We start from the raw sequence: 25,139 nt of genomic DNA on the forward strand, positions 1-25,139 counted from the left end.
GTCGCAACAGCAATAAAACTTCCACATAGATGGCGCTACTTCCATAGAATGTAAGACTTCCTCGTTTCGGATCCTTGACTTCGTGTTGTAGTCATTGAGGCAATTGCGAGAAGAAACAACGGCCATTTAGTATGTTTGAGTGTGACGGCGCTGATGACAAAGGTAAATGGGTGGAGTTTATATTCGTTATTTGACTTTATTGTACTTGAAAGTGTTCGTTAACTTGGTGGTAATTCCAAGCTGGCTTATTAGGTTAAAGTAACTTAGCTGGTGTCCATTTTGAGTGTCTTAAAGGAATTTCATGTGTACACGCCGAAGTAGAAAATTGTTCAGTTTTTCTCTCCGCTATTAAGTTTTGGCAGGAAGTTTCCGACAAGTTGCGGAGTGCCAACGGCTGGTTTTATTGTATACTCAGCAGGCTTGCATTGTGCCAGTAATTAGCCATTATGGGGATAGTTCAAGCAGGTCTTATTCGATACATTCATCAGAGTATTCAGGTCAGTTTTAAGCTTGCGGCTGGAAGGAATCCCATGACTGCACCAAAGGAACTAAAGCAGGCTAGTCTTTAAAACCTAAATAGGAAATGGATACTGGAGAAAAGTAGGTCACAATCTTGAAAGTGATCGGTATTTTAGTAATAGGTATGTGTAGATCATGGTGGCTTGTTGCTTCAAAACTTGCCTTCCATAAACATTCCTAGACGAGGGCTAGCGTGCCAAAGCACCAAGTGTAGCTCGTGGTGACTTGTTGCTTCAAAACTTGCCTTCCATAAACATTCCTAGACGACGGCTAGCGTGTCAAAGCACCAAAACAGTACTTGGTTGTCTAGTTAGCCTCCGAAAGTTAATCATGTAACATTTATCCTCGATTTATGCACTTACTTTGAAAGTATTAAATTTAATTACCGTTGGCCAAGGAAATTTGCTAATTCATGTTAAGTTTTCTTCATCACCCAGTTTAGCGAACGTCTGTATTATGTTTGCTAATAGGTACAAACTTCATTTGGTTAGTACTATCGGCTGTATTATTGTATGAAGTGTGTACTCGAGTTCTTTCAGAAACTGTTTCGTAGCTACCACCTATAGACATGGCAGGCATAAGATAACTGAGTTTCTAAGTTTTAGCATCAGTTATTTTGATTTTTTCAGTAAATGCATACGGTGTTGTGGGACATCACATCTGGTGTCATGGCATTTAATTGGTTTCATTATTAAAGCTCTTGGATTTGCTCCCATTTGGTCGATCAGGCAGCCATTTCATTTTAGTTTTCTTTAAATGCCATTTTCGTAGTTTGGCGCTATAGCTTTGTTTACTTAAGGGTGAAAGCTCTGCGGACCGTTTGTTTAGTACCAGTCCCTAGGGAATGAAAGCACAAACAAGACGGTAAACCAAGTCGGTAAATTCTCATTTCCGTGAATTTAAGTTCTCACCTGTGCTGTATACCCTATGTATTCAGTGAAAATGTCATCGACGGCCGTCTGCTTTATTTAATAATGTTTATTATGGGTTACGCATATGAGGTGGTGAAGGCTATCTTGTATTTGTCGCCATTCACTAAAGTGCTATTAAGTTGTAGCCACAATTATAAGTTTATCTGCCTTTGGTTAGATGAGTATTTTGCAATTTGCACTAGGTTGCTAAACTTGTGGGTTACTGTGAGAGGTTTTCGGTAACCAAACTATATCAGAACGGGAAATGTTTGTACTTACGAAGAACATTTGGTGTTAGGTAATTTGTAACGGGCACTAGTCTGCTTTGGTGAGCGGGTTCCGTTCTCCGCTACCACTCTATTGGTCGCGAGTTCGAATCTCCGACCGGCCAGTGAAGAACAAGAGGAATTTGTTTCTGGTGATAGAAATTCATTTCTCGCTGTAATGTGGTTCGGATTCCACAAGCTGTATGTCCCGTTGCTAGGTAACCAATTGGTTCCTAGCCACGTAAAATAAATCTAATCCTTCGGGCCAGCCCTAGGAGAGCTGTTAATCAGCTCAGTTGTCTGGTTAAACTGAGATATACTTAACTTTTTTGTGAACTCCGCGCAGTGGTTAGTTGTAAATAAGATAGGCTGAACCGCTTTGCATTCACTTGTTCCTATGGAGTATTGTGTTATTGCTTGGTGAGGTTTGTTATTCCTCCGTTGTTTTAGGTTTACCAAACCTTCACAGTCTATTTTCAACTGTATAGCATAGGTTAGTGATTTTTACTCTCCGTGACGGTTGCCATCATTCATGATCTTGATCATTTTCCGTTTTCATCGGCAGATTTTTTCCTCAATATCTTGTAGTTTTCAACGAGAGGTCTATCTTGAGTTGTACAGTGTTGGAATTAAATTTATAAAATTTTCTTCAGTAACTTTTGATGTGAGGCCAGTTGATTTTTAACTTGGAGTATGGTTCGTTTTAGGTAAGCTTCGGTTTGCCTTTTTTTTTTCTAACATTTCACAAAGGCTTCCATTTTATCAAGCCAGTTATTCAGTACTTTTCAATGCATTCTAGGTTAGTGTGGTGTAACTATGTAACCTTGCTTATGACAGCATGAAATGCATTCGACCCTCAGAACCACTGAGTATTTTTGGGTTCCCGAACCCATGTTTACACTAAGGTTCAGTTGCATGAGAAGGTATGAAATGTCACCTAAACTACAGTTAGGTGGAAAGAGTGTAGTTTTTACCACAAGAATGTATTGCCATTGCTTCATGAGGTGTTGAATGCTAGTTCCCTGTAAGGCATCAAAGTGCATGACAATGCATCGAGGCATTGTCACCTTAAATAAATTACATTTTGTAGTATCGTTGATATAAGCAAGTGTTGAGTGCAATTGCAGAAGGTGTTTGATTCACACATGAGAATACAATAGGTACCTAAAGCCGGATTGTATGACTAATTTAGTACATACTGTAGGCTATTTAGAGCAGCTGTGGTAGAGATCAGAGGCACGGGCTGATGAGGCCATGGATGTGGTTGAATGTGGACTAATAAATCGCCCACTTGTTAGCTTAGCCTAAAATTAAAAGGATAAATCTGATGGCTGCAGTCAATTATATATGGATTTTGAATTGTTAAACGTGTAACAAATGGCAAATATGGACAGTTTTTTTTAATGAACGAACTATTAAGTTGATTTTGAACCATGGACATTTTTTTTACTTATTTCACAGCCTTTTTTTTACTTCATAATTTTTTTAAAGGTTATACAGAAACTTGTATTATTGTAAGTTCAGTAAACTATCAAGAACAGTTTCTTAGGTTTTTGTTGTAGCTTGAAATGTACAGTATTTTGCAAGTACTAGAACCATCATATTGTGAACTTTGAATTTAATCAGGAAAGGCTATATTTTGAACTAGTCTTCATTTTTGTTTTAGAAAAAAGGTAAACTTAGTTCCTATGTTAAGATAACCTGCTCATTAAATTGAAACTTAAAAGCAGATGGGACGAAACGAAGCAACGAATAGCGCCATTTAATAGAGCTTCAAACTTAGAATATTGAATTTTTAAAGAAAGTATTGCAATGATTGTTCATTAATTAGTAGTATTACTACTACAATACATATGTCCTTTAATGAATGAAACGAGGCATGTTATGTACACTATTTTAAACATAATTCCAAGGTTTGTCATGAAACATGAATTTTGATATTTCAAATTCTGGTAAGTTACACGCCTAAATTAGAAAATGTGTAACGTAAGGTTCTTGAAAATTATCACACAGTAAATTTTGTCACTGGGTACACAAGATTTCAAACTCCGAGCAAGAAAATGAAAATGAGGGAATACAACCCCGCCCCCCACAATCATCCCCCGTGTCAAGACTGTTAGTCATTTGTTGGGTTCAGCACAATGTCAGTATACCAATTGCGGAAAGCTATTTTGTTGCATGCTTTATCGAATATTTGAGCAAGTTAGAATTTCTACTACAAATTTTTAGTAATTAACAATAATACTAACTGGAACACCCTTGTTTAAAACAACCTTTTCTAGCTAGCATTTTCTAAAGTTGCAGTGTTACTCTTTCAGGAATGGGAGTATGCTCCCAGCAAGGAACATAAAGAATGCAAGGGAATCTGTTACCACCAGTGAATTCAGTAATGAAAGCTGTTCCCGTTCCAGGAATGGTTATTTGTGGACAAGATGAGCCTGGCTTGAGATTACCTTGGTAGGTGTTTTGGTAAAATGTCTTGTTTATTGTAAAAATAAAGATTTAAATTTCATGTTGTAACCAAAGCTGCATCACAGCTGAAGTATAATGGGTGATAATGCCTTTTTAACCATTGAAAACTTTTTCAGGTGTAAATATTTGCAAAAATCCAGCTGTGAATGAACTTGGAATTGGACTTGGTGTCAAAGCAGCATTATTATAAACTTGGGAGGTCCATGTCTACCGGGAAATGGTAACCACCAGTTCAGCCTTATTCTGAAGAAAGACTTCATGTAGTGTATTTGTTAGTCAAGATAATGTACAACTGACGGCAGGTCAAGAAATGCCTTCTGGAAGGCCAAAACACCCTTCAAGACTAATTACGCTACTGACAGCTTTAAAGAACAGCAGAATTATGGAGGAGAGATGTTAAGAGTAACAGTGCAACCTTGCTATTGCCAGTGAGATATACGTGAGTTAACGAATTTGGTCTTTGTATACTTAAATCATGATTTTGGTATGGCTGATTTTTTAGGAATGACATTTTTAGTATGAAGTGTGAAATTTTGAGGTTGTGGAGGTGGTGAAAATGGACGCAACCTTCACCACTCTTGTTAGCATACTATCTTGAAACTAAAATTACAAAGGATAAATCTGATAGCTGCAGACAAGTTGACTTTGAATTCAGAAAATTTCTGCGAGTGTTACAATATATGGCCGTCATTAACATTTCTTTTAGTGAAAGTATTGCAACTAAATTTGAACTATGGACATGGTTTTTTTTTTCAAATTATATTTTTGAAAGGTATACTAGAACTTGATTAATAGTGCAAGTTGAGTAACCATGTTTTAACTTTTATTATAAATTTGCGCAAGTATTAGAGACAGACTTTGATCTTCTGATTATCAGGAGAAAAGGCGATATTCTGAATTAGTCAGGTTTGTTACCCCCTATTTTTTTATGAGCTGACTTAGATATATTTAGATCTATATCTTAAATATCTGTTCATTTAAACACCTAAAAGCAAGGTATAGGAGAGAAGACTAAGCAGCGAGAAGTGCCTTTTAAGAGTAGCAAAGTAAAAAGAATGAATTTTTAAAGAATACTGCAAATGTCCAGTGATCTTGAAGTCTTAATACAGCAATATATATGCCCAGTAAAAATGAAACTAAGGTACATTTTCACACCAAGTTAACCATAATTCCAAGCTGCAGTAAGTCATGAAGCATACTTTCATATGAGTAAATTCCGGTAAATTACAAGCCTGAAATAAACGTTTAATGTAAGATTCCTGACAGTTAACACCTTGAATGAGTGTCAGTTGTCACTGGTACGTAAGATTCAAACCACGAGCAAAGAAATTATGGAATACGACCCCACTCCTCCCCCAACCCCGTCAAAGTTCATTTTAGCAGAATGACATTGGTCGCGTTCAGTGCAATGCCAGTATACGTCAGTTGCAAATTTCAGAACTCCTGTTTTGTTGTATGCGCCATAAAATGTGTAAATTTTTGAGCTTCAGCTCCAGATGTTTACTCTGCCTGTGGTTGCAAGTTTTAATGTGTAATGATCATTGCCTCCTAAAACTAACTAGGACACACCTATGTTGGAAATAAGTTTGTACATGGCGTATTCTAAGGTTGTAGTATTAAAGGAAATAATTGTTCGCAGCACTGAACATAGGGAATGCAAGAAAATCTGATCCCTTCAGTGAATGTCAGAAATGAAAGCTGTTCTGTTCCAGGAGTGAATAATTGTAGGCAAATTGACGGGCCTAGCCTGAGATTTTTTTCATGATTTGGTAGGTGTTTTTGGAAAGTAAACCTTGTTAATGGTAGCAGTGTAATACTGCTAGAGAGTGCAAATTAAAATTCCTATAGTAACCAGAGTTGCATCACAGCTGAAGTAAAATAGGTGATATTGCATTTTTAGTCATTGAAAAATTTTGGGGTGAATGGTATTCAGAAAAATCCAGCTGAGTGAACAGGGAACCAAACTTTGTTGTAAATTAGCCTTATTACAAACTTGGAGCTCCATGTCTACTGGGAAATTGTAACGTTCCGTTCATCTTTGTTCCGAAGAAAGGCTTCATGTAGTAGTGATTTGTAAGTCAAGACAAAATGACAACAGACTACGGGTCAAGAAATGCCTTGAAGTACTAAACTTTCAGGACAATTTCTGTGCAGACAGCTTGAAAGGACAACAATTGTGGAGGATTCAGTGAATTAGAGTAAGAGTACAGCCTTGCTGTTGCCAGTGAGATATAACTTCGTTATGAATTAGGTCCTTATATACTTTAGCTCGGTTCTGGTTTTTTAAACTTTCTTAGCTTTTGAAATATCGTAGCATTTTTTAGGTTTGTGAGAAAATGTTTTATCAGAGGCCAGTTAATGAAGTAGACAAGCTGTTGAATCAGATATTGAAAGTCATGTACTGTATGTACAGGGTTTACATAACTGGTTTGAAGCGATTACATTGATAAGCACGGGTATTTTGGTAGTGGATGTCATAAATTTTTTATTTTGCAGTTAAATCCATCTAACTGCAGGTACTTTAAGTGAAGAAACTGTTGAAGGTTTGATAGTATGTTGCTCAGACGAAGCCTTTAGCTCAATTTTAAGAAAGGTTTTCGGGCTAAGTAGTCCGCACTGGCAAGTTGATTGCCTTGCTGGGTCTAAGTAAGAATTATATAACTTGCTAGGATGGAGGCAGAGAATTTTGCAGATTAAATTTTTACAAACTTTATACTGTAATTTAGGTTGCACAAAAACAAGAAAATATTTTAACTCACCATCTGCAATAGCTCATTCTGTAGTCTTTACAGCAGGCTGTTTGAAGCGCAGAAGCGTTAACCTTCTGGTTCTCTGCCAGTCTTTTCGATTTGGTTGCTAGTTCATGCTGTTTTCAACCGTGGTTGCAGCCTACTGGATACTCATTTTATTGCTTAGGTCAACAGGGGTACAATATTTTCCAGGAAACTCTAGCTCAGATGTAATGCTGTGGTATGGAATCACTTGGGTCGCTAGCTGGTGAAGCGAGATACACACTGATATACATGAGAAATTATTTGCACTAAAAATCTTCTGCCAGTTTTTAAATTTGCACTGCAGGTAATTTTTTATTGGTTACTACCCCTTGAAAATTCCTGGGGCTGTCCTTTATAAATCATTACACACTGTGGTGAAGGTTACATTTGTGCCCCATAGATAATTGCCCTTACTTGATGCCTTGTAAAACGAACTCAATTTTACACCCTAATTGCTTTTCATTCTTGCAGGTGATGGCTTGCAAGTTCTTGGAGGTGAATAAGGGAATTTTTAAAAAGCATCTGTGCGACACTCAGGCTTTGTAGGAAATACACTAATAATAATTTTGCTTGAGGTCTAGTATAGTACATGAAATCGTTCAGTATTTAAAAAGAACAGTGAGAAAGACGCTTGTAAGAACAGTAAGAGCTAATGCAAATGAGGCAAGTAAGGGAGTGCTTAAGGAATTTTAGACTAAACAGGTGGAACGTTCTATTAAGCAAATTGTTGAAATCTTCTAATAGGATAGCCAGGCCTAATTAATCTAATTCACACTAGAGAGAAGTGTTTATTTTGTTGACTGAAATTGGTAATCCAAATTTTGGTTGAGCTGTTGGTATAGGCTAGTGCATAGGTTTCCATTAATGCAACTAGAGTAAGTTCACCATTGAGCCAAAATTACTTGTCCCGTCCTTTAAGTTAGGGGCCTGAGTATAGGGTGCTTGGTCAAATCTAAGTTTCTTTATTCTGATACCTCGTAAGCCAGAAAAATTCAGTTTTCCATGATGCCGTTGACTTGTTTCTTGTCATTTCAGGTTATCTTGTAAGTTGGATCAGGCAAGAGTACCCTATGAAGTAATTTCTGTACCACTTGTACCATCTGAATATTAAATGGAATTCAGCAGAGAACACCACCTCTTCACATGTAAAGTTTTAAAAAAAGTCTTTAAAGGTATATTACCATTATCTATTTAGGCTATGGTTCGTAAATACTGTTGATAGTTAACTTACTTTCACACTTCAAATTGACATAGGGTTCAGTTTTTGGTATTGCGCAAGTACTCTTATTTTGTCTGGCTCTTAAGTGCCTCATGACACAATTTATGGATCATAGAATTCATTATTTTAGTTTTGCAATTTCAAGTAAGTCTAGGCTCATGCTGCAGATGACACTGGTTGTGTATAGTTTCTTGACCTAACTATTGATTTTATCAGGTCACTCATTGTTTCATTATACAGTTTAAAGCTGTTTATTTTTTACAGGTTAGTTTATGAAATTTCTGATGTGTAATATCAGCTATCAGTTAAGTTTCAGGATAAATTATTTAAGGATTAGCCTGCTCAGTGCTCAGGTTTTTACCTAAATTTATCAAGGTTCATATCAAAACGCTCAAGTCTGTTTTTGGGTACAGTACTGTATTTTTATTCGAAATGTTTTAGGATGCATCGTTTTTGTAATTGGCATATCCGCCATGAAGTAGCTAATGTTTTAAGGATACATAGTGTTTTGACATTTTTAGGTTAAAATTGGGTATGAAGTAAATGTGCATTCCAGGATAAGTTTTTTTCACTTGGGTATCATATGTTAACTTTGGCTGTTATTACTAGCCCAATGTTTATGCATAATGAAATTAATTTCAAAATAATTCAGTAAAGCCATCGAGTAGCCCTGTAATTTTAAGGATTTAGTTAAGTAGCTGTATCAAGGTACACAAAGTGAATTTTGCTTAAAATCAGCAGTTTCTAAGACATGATAGCCAGGAGATTTCAGGATACAAAGTGTTTTTCATAAAGCAACTGCTTGATATCAGCTCTTACAATTCAGTATGTAGTTTTAAATTAAATAATTTAGCAAGTGAATATCAGTTGACGAGAGTGTCAGAATATTTTGATATTTCCCGTAGGTATATCAGCTATAATGTAGTTGGTTAATAACTTGCCAATTCACCATTTTTCAGAAAATTCAATTACCTGCGTATACTCGTTTTAATATTCGACTCCATGTAATGTTCGACCTCTATTTTTTACTGCATATATCAGGATTTTAGCATATACCCCATGTAATGTTCGAGGTTTAGATTCTGGTAATAAGCCTAGGCTACTTTTCTATATACATGGAATCAAAACATTAAGGTAGCCTAGGCCATGGTCTAAGAAAGAGGTCTGTTCGCAATTGACACAAAATTCGACCAAATTCCCGCATGATGTCACGGGGCGAGCAGACGGGCTATATACCTGCCAGTCAAGTCAAGGAAGTATAGCAGAAAGGTGGTGGTGTAAATGCAATCGTGACTTGATATTGTGTATTCACGTGTATTTTGGTCATCATTGTAGAACTATGGCGAATATTTGTGCACTGTATGAATGTGACTCCATTTCAGATCGAAATAGTGATCTGACTAAATAAGTTTCCTAAAAATAACAGAGCAATAGATTCACCTGTGCAAGATTTAATGCGGATTCTCCAAGGATTTGTAGTTTACATTTTGAATCGACTGATTATGCAAGGAACCTTAAACATGAATTACATGGAATCCCAATACCAAGACATCTTGTACAGTTAAAGATTGATGCAATACCAGCAATGTATCTGCCTGCTTCACAGGGTATTCTTTTAAAGTAAATTCGATGGTTCTTAATGAATCAGTCTATATTGGTAATACACTACATTGCGACAAATATTTGCTACTTAATAATTACTGTTTTCTATTACCATATAAAAGTGAATATTGCAGATGATTAGATGCCACATTTCCCTATTTGGATTTTCGGTGGTATGCAAGGAGAGAGGAAGTGTAGGCTTTATTCTATCCAAGTAAAGTTAACTGTTCATAATAAATCAGTCTCTGTAGTTGCACATATTTACAGTATGACATATGTCATTTGATATTTACTATGCTTACTATTACCATTGATAATCAAATGTCACGATTTTCGCTTTAGATTTTAGATGGTGTACAAGGAAAGAGACGTAATGTAAATGAATTATTTTATTTTCTACACAATTGAACGTCTGAACATAACAGCCGATTTCCTATAAAGCTAACAATCATCAACAACGTGGTTTACGAAAAAATTTTTTCAAACTTAAATAATTGCTAGACCTGGGTCGGGGGATTAAAATACCAATATTCCATTTGTGAATAAATTGACCTAATTAATCTTTTTGCAATACCTCGGCAATTACGGACTTAGGCCAGGGAATTAAAATACCAAAATTTCCTTTGGCGAATAGATTTTATCTAGTTAATCTTTTCATAGTACCTGATCAATATTTCGTCAGTTCTCTACCAGTAAATATTATTGCAGTAGACCGGATGCTCCCAATTATGAACTTTAGGTAAGGGAATTAAAATACCAAAGTTGCCTTTGGCGAGTAAATGTTTGACCTACTTAATCTTTTTATAATACCTCGGTGATATTTCCCTTGTTCTTTGCCCAGTAAATAATATTGCAGTTGACTGGATGCCACCAATTATAAGATAAGGCCTGACCATACCGGTAATGATAAATTGTTTTCAGTTGAACGTAAGTCACCAGTTATAACTTTTTTCTCTTTTCTACTAAATATAAGTTGTAAATATTACAGGAAATTACGTCTCTACTAGCCGGGATTTGCTTCTTAATTATATTATAGTGAAGTTCAATATTCTATGAATGAAATTTTTTGAGCTTCCATTATTACTTTTAAAACTATTGAATTTTGCTTAATCACATTTTTACAAAAATATTGGGTAAATTCCATTATTAAAATTAAAATCTTTTGGTTTATAAACATTCCCTTCCGAGTCTTCTCTACCCACCTCGCCGCGTGACGTAGGTGTCGCTCCGCCTACCTGCGCTTGACTAGGATAAGGCCCAACCGAATCGGTCTTTCTTAGACTATGGCCGAGAATATGTTAGCAGTCGCTAAATAGCCTAGTCTAAGATTCTTACATCTAAAAAATCAGTTAAACCAAGAAGCTAAAAGCTTAGAATATGCCTATAAAATGTATAAAAAAATTGGTATATACTCATTTCAAATTAAAATTACAGGGAAAAAACTTCCGACTTTCCTCATTTACAATAGTTTTTATGTTCACAGTCGTTTTGTCATAACCAGTGTTGTCGGGTGCCTTTAGCCCAATATCAGTAGGTTTTTTTCTGTTTTTCCAGTAGATTTAATGAAATTCCTGTAGATGTTTAATTCCTTATTTGCTCTTACAGATAAATCAATAAGGAAATAAATAAAAAAATTACAAGAATTTTGAACGTTACGAAAACCTTTACAAGAGGTAAGGCAGTTACTTTAGAAAACTACAAAAACCTTTAGAATATTATCAAAAACTTTTTACGAGAGTCTATAATGCAGAAATTCATTGGTCTTAAGCATTTTCCACTACTGTGGAAGAAACATGCTAATCCTTCTCTCTCCCCCCCTCAGCATCCTTTTCAATTATGCCTTGCTTGTAGCTTACATATTGTTACTCATTTTGTCCAGTAACATGTTGCTATTGGTAGATTAAAACACTTGTTTTTTACCTAAAAATCGTTGTGTGTAATAGAACATTGGTCGTTTCAGTAGCTAGCCTATTTCTTAGTTTAGTTTTTAGCCTACTTACGGCAGAGATTAGTACTCATTTTAAATGTTGCCCTGGAATGGGGGAGAGACAGCAAGTTGAGCATGACAGAAAAATTAGGGAAAAGGGGCACTCCATTTCCAGACTTTGCATCTAGTACTTTAATCCAAAACTCAGTTGCTGTTTCATCAATGGGGTAGTCATTAGAAAAGAACTTAGCAGTGGTATCCACTCATCGTCAGTGTTTTGCACCATATTGCTAGTGACAAAGGAAGGGGATGGAAAAGCTGCCATAAGGGGTGCAAGAGATGTTACTGTCTTGCTTTTCACAACCACTGGGTTTAGTTCTAGATATTGAAAGACTGGGTTGTTGAAAGAAAATCTCTTTAGCATTTGGCTAGCAGCTTCAGTGTAAAATGACAAGCAACGCTGATGGAATGCTTGAATACTTTATGGTGTTATTCCAAGATCTCTCGAAAGTGATATACCAACCTGAGCACCGAGATACATTTTCTAGCTTAAATTTGTGAGGGTCAGCAAATGCAATACTGTCAAGCGGTTTGTTCTTTAGACAATCGTCTTTTATGGGCTTCTAGAGTGAGAGTAACACTTATGGTACATGTTCTTTTCAAGTGAGTAATCTTTGTCACCTCAAAGTATTGGCTATACTCAAGTACAGCATTGTTCTACTTATTAGTTATTGATTTACAGTAATATTTTAAATTCATTGCTTTTAACTCCCCAATTTGTTTCTTATATCGATTATTTCTTGAGATTTTTGAATTGTAAGGTCAGAAATCAACTGCAGATGGCGGGTGTTGTTACCAGTAATTTGCAGTGAAAATGAGAAATTCTTTTTCTGGAGATTGTGAAAAATCCAGTAGAAATACAGAAATTTCTGTAGACCTGGCAACACTGTGCTCGACCCTAAAATTTTAGGCCATAAAATTGGTGTTTAAATATCGAACATTACACGAGTATATACGGTAAATCATTTTATGGCTTATCCTGCATTTCATCAATTAGTCATGGTATACATAGCAAGCAATTCACTGGTTAGTTTGTGGTTGTCAATGTAGTTAGGAATACTTTAGACTTTAGTAGCATAAAACCTGTGAAGGGTAAACCTTTACAAGAGTTATAATCCATCATGATATGGACTTCAATCACTACCTGTACTCATAGTAGTCCCAATCTGTAGGTTGGTTGAAGTTTTGTCATTTCACTTAATTTAAATTTATCTTGATAATCTTTTGACTTCACTAGGTAGATAAATGCTTAGGGAAGGTGTGTTGATATTTGCATTTTATCTAAAAGATTAAGTTAGCCGAGTGAGGATGGTTTGCGTATATACTCTGCTAGTCGCGTTGATTACCGTTTATAGTGTTATAGCACTATATGAGTTACAGGGTTCATTAAAAGTGGTTAGTGAATTAACGGAAATTTAAGGGAAGATATTTAATAGCTGTGGGATTTTGTATAGGTATACTAACCATACGAATAATCCAGGATGGAGAAATGTTTTGGGTTATTTCAAGGCACCAGTGAAAAGTTCTAATTGTAATTAAATGTTAAATCTTGACCAAATTTTCCTTAGAAACAAAAGTGGTGAAATCTCAACAAAGGTATTTTAAACGTATATGTAGCTTTATAGATATTGAATGTCCTGAAATTTTCATTATTTTCATCTTTCTGAAATTTTGGATTTCCTGATGCTAGTCTTAGATTTATGGGTCATTTATTTTAGGTGTAAACCCCTTTTGAGTGTTAGCACAGTTCCCATTGAATCAAGTATCAAAAAATTAAATTTTGAATAATGGAAAGTATTTTGTAATATCAAATTGTACATACATTTGTTGAAGGACTTCTGTATTTTTTCTGCATTGTCCATTATTCTTGTTAAATGTCAACATTGTTTGGTAGGAAAAGTAACTAGGGTCATTGTTTGTTGCTTGTGGCATACCAAAACAGCCAAAGAACTATATGAAAAATTACCAGTCGTTGCAAAACTGTTAGAATAACCTGGGGAGTTTTAAATGTAGGGGCCCGTATGCTAATTAAAGTTCCTGTTAGCTAGTGTGTGCAGAAAGTCTGAAATTTTTTTATTAATGTAAAACTGGCAGAAGTATTTTTATAAATTTAAATTGAGATTGTTCTTGCTCTCAACCTCTATTGTACATCCCTCCTTTAAGAACTTGGAAGGGGGCACAGCATATTGAATTTTTTTTTTCTGAGCTATTGTAAATTTTGCAAACTGAAGACCTGCAAAAATTCACAAATGATTTCCCAAAATGTTTTAAGCTCGTTTCCAGGAACAAACTTTCAAAGTACAATTTTACAATCCCCTTTAGCTAAGGAACTTATTTGAAAAGTGGAGCAATGCTCTACTTCAGTAGTTAAACCAACCAGAAGGTTTAAGCAAAGCTAATTATCGGTCCCATCTCCTAGACTAGATTTTTAAAAAGTACTTCTCAGAAGAGAGGTAACATGGTATGAGAGTCGAAATGCCATTATTCATCTCGAATGGGATGAACTAGATAATTAGGCTAATGAAACTTTTTTTTTTTCAGTCTACAATTTTACTCATTCTTAACATTTAGGTGTTGATGGTTCCTTGTTCAGGAATATTTGGGTCTTCGTCAGTTTAGATTCAATTTTAATGTTACCATAAATTTTGATCAAAGAATGTCCTATTATTTTAGCATTGGTTTTAATTTTTTTTAGTGGGTTTGTGCTGTATTCTTGCTTTTGAGTACTGAGAAATAAGAGCGGTGTCTAAATTTTTGTCTCGTTTATATGCACTTGAAGATAGCAAATTGAAGTAACACAAGTCCTTATATTTACTTGTGCAATAAAAGGAAAATTATAGACATTTGTTAGCAGTAAACTGAAAAGAATTAAAGAACACTTAGCATTGCTATAATGCAGGGTGGGTCTAACAGTGTTCTCAGCTGGAAGCAACGAGTTGAAATGTAATGCTTCTGTTGAAACTGGTTCAGGGGTTATTTCTAAGCTGACAACTGATCGCTGAGCTTGGAGAAGCCCTTGCTTCTGTTAAGCTTGTATGTTCCTGTTTTCTGGCACTGGTAAAGAATGAAGTCACATATTGTACCAGAGACAGTTATACACAGGATGTCCAAGGGGGTTGGTAATGCTACCAATGAGGTAGGCCTTGATCCATGTTAATGCTTGTTCCAGTGCTTTTGTTACAAAGTCTGTAGCTAGCCAACTGAATATTGCAGCCAGAATTTTCTGGTAAACTATTATGGCCTCCCCCCCCAAAAAAAAAATCATATTCGTGTTTGATATGTAGTTTAAACAAACCATCATTTTCCAGGTTTTCTTTTAGATTTCACACAGGACACACTTGTTAGCCTCTTTTAATCTAGCAGAACACGAAGAAACTGGAAGCAAATTAAATGGTCATACTATCCGGTTTTGCATGTTAGGCATTGTATCGGATTTATAGCTGCCTGGCGTTTCTTAAAGCTGCTTTTTTTTTTTGGTAAATTTACTTGTAAATGTTATGGTTATTTGATTTTCAGAGGTCTTTGGTTTATATGGATATATGATAAAAATTACTTTGTACAATGCTCAATACGGATGACCTCAAATTCTATGGTCTTTGAAGAAAAATTATTACAATTTCCTAACAAACGTAAGGTAACTGCATTGCAATATTTTAAAATTCTAACTTAAAACCTCATTTACTAGGTTTAGAAAGCTTATTTTCTTTAGCAGAATTTCATATTGGTGAAATTGGAGGGTTTCATGCTGATTTTTGTTAGTTTACAATGCTCACAAATTTACGAAGTATTGAACACATTTTTCCTACCAGATGTCATAGGATTAAATTTAATATATCAGCATTAGTGAAAAGCGAAAGTCAATCCTTTGGTCAAGTATGTCAAGTATATGATGTAATTTCAAGAGTAGCAGCATGGGCTTAAATTATCTTGGTTTTACAGTTCATTCCTGTACTTGACATGGTTAGGAAAGATAAATAACCACTATGGCAATGTTACGTTGCTGTGTGTTCTGGAAATTTGTCACTAATACAAGGGGTGTGCAAATAAATTTGTCTGGGAGGAATTTTGAATGTAATGTGCAGTAGTCTGGCATAAGGATCGATCGACGCTTGTTTGAAAAGGGAATGCGTAGCCTATCATTGTAGCCTGATGTACTGGAAAGGTTTTTATATTTTTACCAAATACATCTCCCTAAATGTACTGGAAAGGTTTTTATATTTTTACCAAATAATCTCCCTAATTCTTGTTGGGTTAAAATATCCAGACTTCACAAAGCAAAGGCATAAGCTGATTGAGATTTTTTCCATTTTTAAGCGAGGAAGTAGTCTTCTCTTCTCGATTCTTTCCAGTCAAACCATCTTGATGAAAGTATTCGTATATGGTACCGATCTGAGAGTGGTGGCTTGACGTATGAGGGGGCTAAACTTTTAATTTTTGTTAGCATCATTCGGAGGAACTCGTGTGGAGTTCTTTCATTGCTAGAAAATTGTGGTGGGGCTCCCCATTTTCGCAGCATCTTGGGCACTGGTTCGACAATGGGTTTTAGGTGATGTAGGCTATGGTTTTATTGGTTTTACTTTTGTGCAAATTCTCTTTAGTAAAATTCCACCTTTTAAAATGTGGATTTTAGTTTGAACTCTTGCCGTTTTAGAAAAATTGAAGTTAGTGTTTCAGGAAGCCTGTTGAGTAAATTTGGTGTAGGATTCAGGATTTTTCTTTCTTGTACTTTGAAAGGATTGCCTTACAAATCTGTGGAATTCATGAAGTTCGTAAGTGGTGGGTGAGCCTTGGACTGGGTAAATAAATGGAACACAGCAAGATCCTTGTGAAAATGTGTAGTGTGACGACCGGGCACTGGAACCATAAGTTACGCGATGAGTACTCACTGAAAGTGGTTTTGATATCTAGAAAGTTGGTCATATTAGTTTTGTACAATATTTAGATTAGTTATCGAGTGAATATTATTTGTTTGGAAATTAGTCGCCCAGAACTTGAGTTTTGAATTTGGTAATCAGCAAAGAATCGTGACCACATTTGTTACCATGTATTAAATTTGTAGTCTGACATAGCTTGTATCATTGCCATGTTGATTTGGGCTCCCGGGTGGTCTTGATGCGTAATTGAGTTTGAAATTAAAGTTTTAGCTTCATAAAGCAATGATAAATTGCTATACAGGAAGTGTCTGTTCATCAAGTATTTAGTATTGAGGACAAGTTCATTAATTGGACTCGATGTGTTTGGTGGTGGTGCTTCTCTGCTGTGTTTGTGTTCGCACTAGAATTTGGTGTAGTAAGTGTTTTGACACTTCCGGTAGAGTAAGACAGTTTTCCATTCAGTGTGCGTTAGTCTGACACTGTTAGTCAGTTTGTGATACTTTGGCATTGCAGAGTTCTGACATTTTGCATGCAGGAAGACATGCTTATGTTAACCGCAGATATTGTGCCATCGTAGTTTTTTTCATGGCTCTGACACAGGATTTAACTTGAAACTAAATTGGAATCCCAGTTTTATGAGAACGTGGAGAGGTTCTGAGATTTTGTGTTAATCCCTTATTGACGTTTTAAGTGTATAAGGTTGGTAGATAGCCACATGAAGCAATGGTTAGGATTACAAAGTCATTAACTCAAATTGTTTGTGATTCGTGAGGAATAAGTTGTGTTAATATGTTTTGAGTGTGAAAACACTTTGCCCTTCTATTTTCATAGTGTTGTGCAGTCTTATAAGAACGTGCGTAGATCACCCAATTATGCAGTTTTTCTTTTACAATCCCCTTTAAAAGTATGGCAATTCTTAGTTCATATACTGTATAGTTAGAAAATTATCAGGCAATCCCCTACGAATCTTTGTACATTCCGAGAATGGCTCTGTCAATTCCCGTATGAAAATCAGCCATGTCTTTTTTCTTCCCTTTATACCTTGATGGTAGGATTTTTGTAACTTCATTAAAGTTGATCACATTTATACATACCCCACATGTACTTACGCTGTTCTACAAATACCGATGTTTCGCCAAATAAGATAGCCAGCCATACAGTTGCGGTGACGTTATACTTCCAGTAGGTGTCGGAACCAGTGTGTATTTGATCTGTAGTTGAGCAAGGGTGCTCTCTTCGTAGACCACAATTCCACTGTTTTTTGAGATCCAGATACTTTATTTGCTGCTCGAGTCATACGCTAAATTTTAAACTTTATTTTCCTTACACAGAACCTCCCATTCTTCATGCAGCAATCGGCATTTCCTTCCGAATTGTCCTACATTTTCCCCTCCTTTATCCATTTTTTCCTCTGACCTATGCGGGGTAAGAGCACCAGGTTCTTTCTGTAGCACCTGCAATTTGGTACTGTGATCGCTGCATTTGTCTCACTCAGGCACGAAGTCAAGCGGTTATGGTTTATCCTGAAACTTGTTGCTGCTGCTACAGCATCTGTTGGGGTTTCAGTGTCATAATTTTTCACTTGCTTTCCATTGCTTGGATTTTAGTCTACCACATTTTCTTTGAAGCTCATAATTGGGCTCACTGATGCCATGAGTACTTTACATATTTAGCCATGTCTTGCTAGATTTTTTGTCGTTCGCACTATTTATAACAGGAAAGTTCATTGTCAGTTGGTATGTTGATGATGCATATGCATTGTGCACAATTTTTCAAGGTATTGCGATATTTTCCCAAATAACCTTTTTAATTTTTCTGGTAACCAGAACTATACAGTTTTGTGTATTACAGAGGGATGTGTAAGGGCCGAATCCAACAATAGCAGATCACTTACTATGCTTACATTACTCTTCAGAATTGCTAAAAGGTTCATCAAGCCGAGAATGTTAAAATTCAGACAAGCAGCATGCTTACAGGAATCAATTAGGTACTTCTCGTGCCTATTCAGATTGAACTACGGTAGTCATGTCTAAGAAAATGTGGTTTTTAATAATAGGTTTTATTCTGACATGATTCATTGGCGTATTTTTGGTTATTTTTACAGATTGACATATTAAGATACATTATAGATCTTAATTCAGTTATGTAAGTGACCAGTTGGAAGTGATTTTTATGATCAAAGTAGTGTTGTGTTACTGTTTTCATAATTGATGGCTTCGAAGTCTAGATAGAAGAGTGTACAGGTAATGCCACCCTCATTACAACTAGCGCCTGCCCCCACCCCGCCCCCCTGAATGAAAAGGACAGCTTTTAGCCTAAAAAAAAAAAAAAAAAAATCATGAGCCTGAACTCGAGCAAAACGCAGACTTGAATGAAGTGTCTGCACAGATGAGATTTACCTGATGCTGACTGTGACGATGCAAACTGCAAAATCATCTATTCAGCATTGTCTTGAAGTCAATGAGCCTTTGATGGTTTCGACAGCCCCAGAACTTTGATAGGTGATGTCCTAGTTTTTTGTAAATTACTGTTTATGCTATGAGACAATGTTTGGTCTTCTCGACTTAAAATGACTGGGTGATTGCAGAAAACGTGTCAAAATCAAGAACAGCCCAAAATATAGTAATCTGAGGAACGTATTTTCAAAGATAATGTAAACTGGCACTTAAGCTAACTGATAGTTTGGATGTCTGCCCGACCAGTAACTTAATACGTGGTAAGAAACTTTTAATTATCAAATCTAGTACTGCAAGGTTGGTAGCCACACCATACTAAGACCTGCAGGATAAGCTGAAGAACTTGTGAACTATAGAGTTCATCTAAACAGTCAGGCATGTTGTACATCGCTTTAATGGCCATCTGAATATCTACATTTTAAGCTAGAATGCTGGTTTCTCATATCACCTGAAGTTGTCTAGTTAGAAAATGTCATTTAAGGTTGAAATATGGGTAAACAAGTTGTATGATCTGTCCACCCATGATAAAATATCCGGAAGGTTGGATTGTGAAGTATGAACGGGTCAAAGGTGATCGAAAGTGCAAAATTGTTAGAACAGTATTGAAAATCTGATAGAGGAAGGAGGGGAAAATTGATAAGCGAAGGTCTGCATATTTTGGAACGAGATGATCTGAATATCCCTTCAAAACATTTAGTATGGGCTTTTAGGACAGGTTTCTTTGCATGATTGAGAGTATTTACATATTGCAATATTTTAAATGCCAAGTCTCAAGATGCATAGGTAGAAGAATTATTATTAATATCTTGACATGCATAACAAGATCTGAATGAATTTGAAAATAATTGGGCCATTTTTGAAAGCCTGCAAAGGCAAGATTCTGGCAATATTTATACTGAACTGTTCTTTCTTCATTCCAGGTAATATGTCGGCAAATAAGATGGTCAGTCTCTGAAAGAACAGGTTATCAATGTGGTTTGAAGTTAACCACTGCCATCCAGTTCAGTATTTAGAAAGTGGAGATCACTTGCGAATGCAGTGGCGTTAAATATAGCAGCTGATTAACCTTTGTCATCAACCTTGTAGGTGGTGTATTCAGTTTCCTGTAGTCGTGTAGGAATGTAATGTGTTAGTGATTTTCTATGGCGTGTTAACCCTTGCTCTGGTGGGCATCTACACAGTTAAGAGAAGTCAATGAGTTACACAGGGCAATTTTTTATTCACCCACTTTTTGTGACCCATGATAACCAGAGTGAGAGTCAAAACAGAGGAATCAAACTATCACAGAACATATTTACATGACCTTCGGAAACCTAATATACTAGCTACAAGATATGGTCATAAGAAGCATAGAAAAGATTCTCTGCAATTTAAATGCCACAGAACTACATATATGCAACTGTGCATCATGTGTAAGCTATGAAGCATACGAACAAAGTAATATGCCTATAGAAATAGTTTTAAATGAAAATAAAATTGCCAATGCCTTATTTAAAATTTAACATTTCAGTAAGGGACAAGAACTAGAAGAAAACTTTTTAACCCCATGGAGTAAACACTGATGTGTGACCCTAAGGAGGACAAAGTGCCCTCAGCAGAAGACTACCAATCTGAAAGCCATGCTTCTGTTTGGAAACTGGTTCAGAGTGGATTTTCTAAGCTCTCAGCTGATTGTCAAGTTTTATCTTGGGTTTTACATTACACTATATAACGTAATTCTTAACCCAGTCCTGCATTCTAAGTCTTTTGGCTATTGCTGCCCTTTTCGGTCTTGCTCGCTCACTCGTATCAGTGTCCAACTGTTCTGCACGTTCACTTAACTCTGTGTGCGATTTCCCTATTCTCGTAAGGACCTACACTTTCTCCTCCGTCAACTCCCACACTTGGTGCAGTGTCCTCTTCCTCATTCACTTCATCGATGTGTTCATTATCGTCATTCTCTTCACCCTCACTATCCTCGCACACTCATTTTGAGGGGAATAATGTGTTCAACTGGTCACAAAGTTTTTTCCCCTTCGTAGAGTACACCAACAGTGTGTACAACTCCATCGTCATCTGGATAGACGGCAACAATTCTACCCAATAGCCAGTAACTGTTTTCTATGGTAGAGTTTCACCAAAACAATGTCTCCAACACTCGGTGAAGTTTTAGGTCCCACACACAAGTCATGCCTCTCCTGCAATGAACTCGAGTACCCCATCTGCCACCGATCACGAAACATTTGCAGGGTGTTGGTGAGACGGAAATACTGATGACGTGTCTGCTTCGTCGTCAACGTGCAATACATTTTTTCATGTTGCACAAAGGGTGACGTCAGTCGGATCATGGATCCTCGAATCAGATGAGAGGGCGTAAGAACTTCGTCTTCCCGGCTATCGCCAGTATAAATAGAGGCCTGTTGTTTATTTCTGCCTCCTTCACTAACGTACGGACCTGCTCATTGAAGGTTTTGCGCCTGAAAGATACTTCGAGGGTGTCCTTCACAACCCCGATCAGGTGCTCGAAGAATCCTCCCTTCCATGAAGATCACGAGTCTGGAAATGCCATTGTATTCTGCACTCACGCAGGAACTGTTGAGTTTCGCCTTCATGGAAGATGTCTTGGAGGAATGTGCTGGTGGCACAGAAGGTCTGGTGGTTGTAGCTGTAGATACTACAGGGTGTCCTATGCGTCGCAGTGAGTCTCCTGAACATCAAGATGAAGGTGGCAGTGTCGAGGGTTGAACAGTAATCTAAGTAGATGACTCGGCTGCTCATGCAAGTTACCAACAGGATGTAGCCTGTCCCCCCCCCCTACCTGGATAGGTCCAGTGTGGTCGAGACCAATACAAGCAAAGGGACATATCTGTGTTTGTGCAATGGGGAGCGGCGGGGGAGGTGGGCAGTGTAGAGGGGGCTTGAATGATTTAAGGAACCCCATTCACACTCGGTTGCAGCCTTCAGGTGAGAACGTTGTGGGCATGGTTTAACTGTATCATTGCGTGTATGGCGGGATTTTAATCCTACGGTTCGAACTCACAGGTGACCGGACAGCTCGAGACCTGTTCGAAAAGGCCTGAATGTATGTGAGGTGTCTTCGACGTGGCCTGCAGGGTTATCCTCAGTCTATGGTTAAAAGTCACAGGAGGAGCACCCATTTAGCAGGTGAGCACTATGTCAGATCTTTGGGTGGATAAAGGATTTTGGAGTGAATTCACTGCTATATACAAACAACATCCATGTATATGGAATATTAAGAGTAAAGACTATTCAAACAGGAATATGAAAAATGAAGTGTATGAGACATTGGTGAAGAAACTTCGAGAGAAGGATGGGAGTGCTACCCGTGACATGGTAACCAAGAAGACAAACAACATGTGCAGTTCCTTCAGGAAGGAAATGAAAAAGGTTGAAAATTCAATGAAGTCTGGGGCAGCTACAGATGAGGTTTATTGTCCAAGTCTATGGTACTACGACCAGCTTTCACTGCTTCGTGACCAAGAAACACCAAGAACATAATCATCAAATTGAAGAGGTATGTAAACACCTTTAATTTAACCTTTAATTATCATATTAACCCTTTCATGCTCGTGAGGCTTTTTTGCAGCCTTTTCTTGGAATCATCAAAGTATTCTATAGAGCTCTAGAAGAATATAAAAAAAACTGAAGTGTATATAAGACTTGCCCTATTATCACTTTGTCATACATATACCTTTCCTAATCTGAATAAAATAGACTAATAATAACCAGAAAACAGAATTGTCACCTGAGTGTGAAAGGAATAATACTCGGCAAATATAGATAATTCATACTAGATATAAATGCACACCTTTATTTCATAATTGCCTGTAATACATGTAAATGCATTTTCTTAAATAACCCTCACACATTACAATGATATAAAAGATCTCCTATTGTTGGTATACAGATTGACATAAGCAATAATAAACAGTAAGTGGTATAGAGTTGAACCACGTATGTGGACCAATCAACCCTACCCTCCTGATTGAAGTATTCCAAATACAAGTTACGTACTTCCTTTGCCTCATAGCTGATGTGTCTATGCTCCATATCTAATTGGGAGAATGCCTTTTCCATTTCCTCCTTTAGCTGGTGGGTATCAGAAAGGATGTTGCAGGCCATGTTATTACGGGTACCCCTCTCTCACCGAAGAAAGTTGTGCAACATACAGCAAGCCTTGACCACAGAAACTGCATTCTCTGCATCGAGATTTATGGGGGAATGGAATATGCAGAATTTCAAAGCTAATATTCCGAATGTACTCCACAACGTGGCAGGTACGAGAGAGACTAAGTAAATACGTGTTCCTCCTCCTTTCCTGTGACTAAATGGCTTCAGAAAATGCATCATCACCCACAATACATATGGCAAGGTCCAATTTGAGGATCTAATTACTACATTCTGGTATATTCTGTGTGTTGTTGGCTAGCTTCTCCCCAAACTTTGTGTTCTCAATTACACCAGTCTGAAATTCTCCCATTATAGTGCCAAAGTCACACAATATAAATTCATAATTTGTGCTAACGACTGCCATGAACCATGCTGTGAAATCCTTTGTAATTGTAAAAGAAAGATCCTGAATTAGGGGGAGGAACATGTTTCTGTCTACAGCACCCAGGCAGTTAGGGAACTGCCACATTTCTTCGAAGTCTTGACCAATCTGGCACCATTCCTCCTTTGAATGTGGGAACTGGGGGGAGAAATGTATTTTTATTAATACTGCTTTCTTCAATATTACTAATTATCCATGTTATTTTTGGCCCAATTTAAGGATGTGATCGAGATGGACTGCCTGTCTACATCCCAACCTGGAGCTTCAAGACCCCTTGCATTACCACCCGCAAAACAGAGCCGCCAACCGGGACCGTCAGTCAGCAACAAGGCTGATGAGGTTTTGGGCATCATTGAGGACAAATTACTGGGAGCATGTGAAGATGAATATTTGTTTGGTAAATTAATTGCAAACCAATTGCATAAAGTTGACGAACAAAGAAAATTTGCTCAAACATTAATAAATGATGTTCTATAAGATGCAGAATTTGGACTTCTTCAGTATGATAATAGGGGTCATATGAATGCTATATATACTGTATATAAAGTGTCCAAGAACAATCGACCACACCTATTGTTTAGAGATTCATTTTCTATTGATAAAACTGTTTGTGACAATGCAAGCTACTATTATAGGACTGTTGTTTTGTCTTGAGTTATTAGACCACTGCATTTAAAATACTTCCTACTCTGTCATAGCAAAGAGTATATATATAGTAATTCTTATGGTTGACTGAACATTATTATAAAATGTTTAATAAGAAATGTGGGCATCATTTAATAAAAAAAAAAAATATGGTTATGCACATCCGATTTTCTCATGGGGTGCTTTGGGTAACCTAAAAACAATGTTTGCAAGATACAAAGCTAATAATGATAAACAAGGTGTATATAAATATGCGCAGTATTTCGTAATATGGTTTTCAGCAACATAATGTGGCAATGTATATTCACAATAAATGTCATACCTTCATATATTCTTTCCTTAGTACCTTCCATATAACTTCGCAAGTTTCTGGTATTATGCGTCCCAAAGCTTGTGGTGATGCTACTGCTAAACTGAACTTCAGGTCATCGTAAGACCTTCCTGTTGCTAAATACCGGGGACTTGCAGCAAGTCTATCCCTTAGTGATACAGCTGATCTCAAGCACATGTCTTTCCTCTGTATATGTGGTGCCACAAGGACTAGAAGCTTGCAAAATGTAGTCATCCATTCGTAGCTAGTTGAAATAATCATGAGGCTCCCATACTACATGTGACAACAGGTTTGTGTGAAAGTACTTATCAAGGAGAACCATTCAATTCCCTTTATCCAAACCCTTTTCCTCCTCAGCTGCTTACATTTCACATAAGGTACAGTAAAAAGAGCTAGAATCTGCAGCTCCCTCTCTGATACCACTTTCCCCATTGCTGCCCAAGAGTAGACTAACCTCATTTCACTCAGGCCGCCTACGGTTTCAGTCATCCGGCCACTGAAGCTCCGCCCCAAACAGAGACCTGCAGATAG

General features: G+C 36.9%; 1 long non-coding RNA gene across 5 annotated transcripts; it reads left to right on the top strand.

The window, feature by feature from the left end:
- The first annotated feature begins 119 nt into the window (after nucleotides 1-119).
- On the top strand, nucleotides 120-24,599 carry LOC136839267 (uncharacterized). Of its 5 annotated transcripts, none has more exons than XR_010853275.1 (7): nucleotides 120-162; nucleotides 4,015-4,153; nucleotides 4,285-4,607; nucleotides 7,978-8,114; nucleotides 20,001-22,594; nucleotides 23,170-23,357; nucleotides 23,852-24,580. It is a non-coding gene; the product is annotated as an uncharacterized lncRNA (long non-coding RNA). The 5 variants fall into 5 exon arrangements; XR_010853274.1 differs by lacking the exon at nucleotides 23,170-23,357 and having other exon boundaries at nucleotides 20,001-22,224; nucleotides 22,338-22,594; nucleotides 23,852-24,579; XR_010853277.1 differs by lacking the exon at nucleotides 23,170-23,357 and having other exon boundaries at nucleotides 22,102-22,224; nucleotides 22,338-22,594; nucleotides 23,852-24,576.
- The last annotated feature ends 540 nt before the right edge of the window (nucleotides 24,600-25,139 follow it).

This window comes from Macrobrachium rosenbergii, chromosome 6 (genome assembly GCF_040412425.1).
Source record: "Macrobrachium rosenbergii isolate ZJJX-2024 chromosome 6, ASM4041242v1, whole genome shotgun sequence".
NCBI lineage: Eukaryota > Metazoa > Arthropoda > Malacostraca > Decapoda > Palaemonidae > Macrobrachium > Macrobrachium rosenbergii.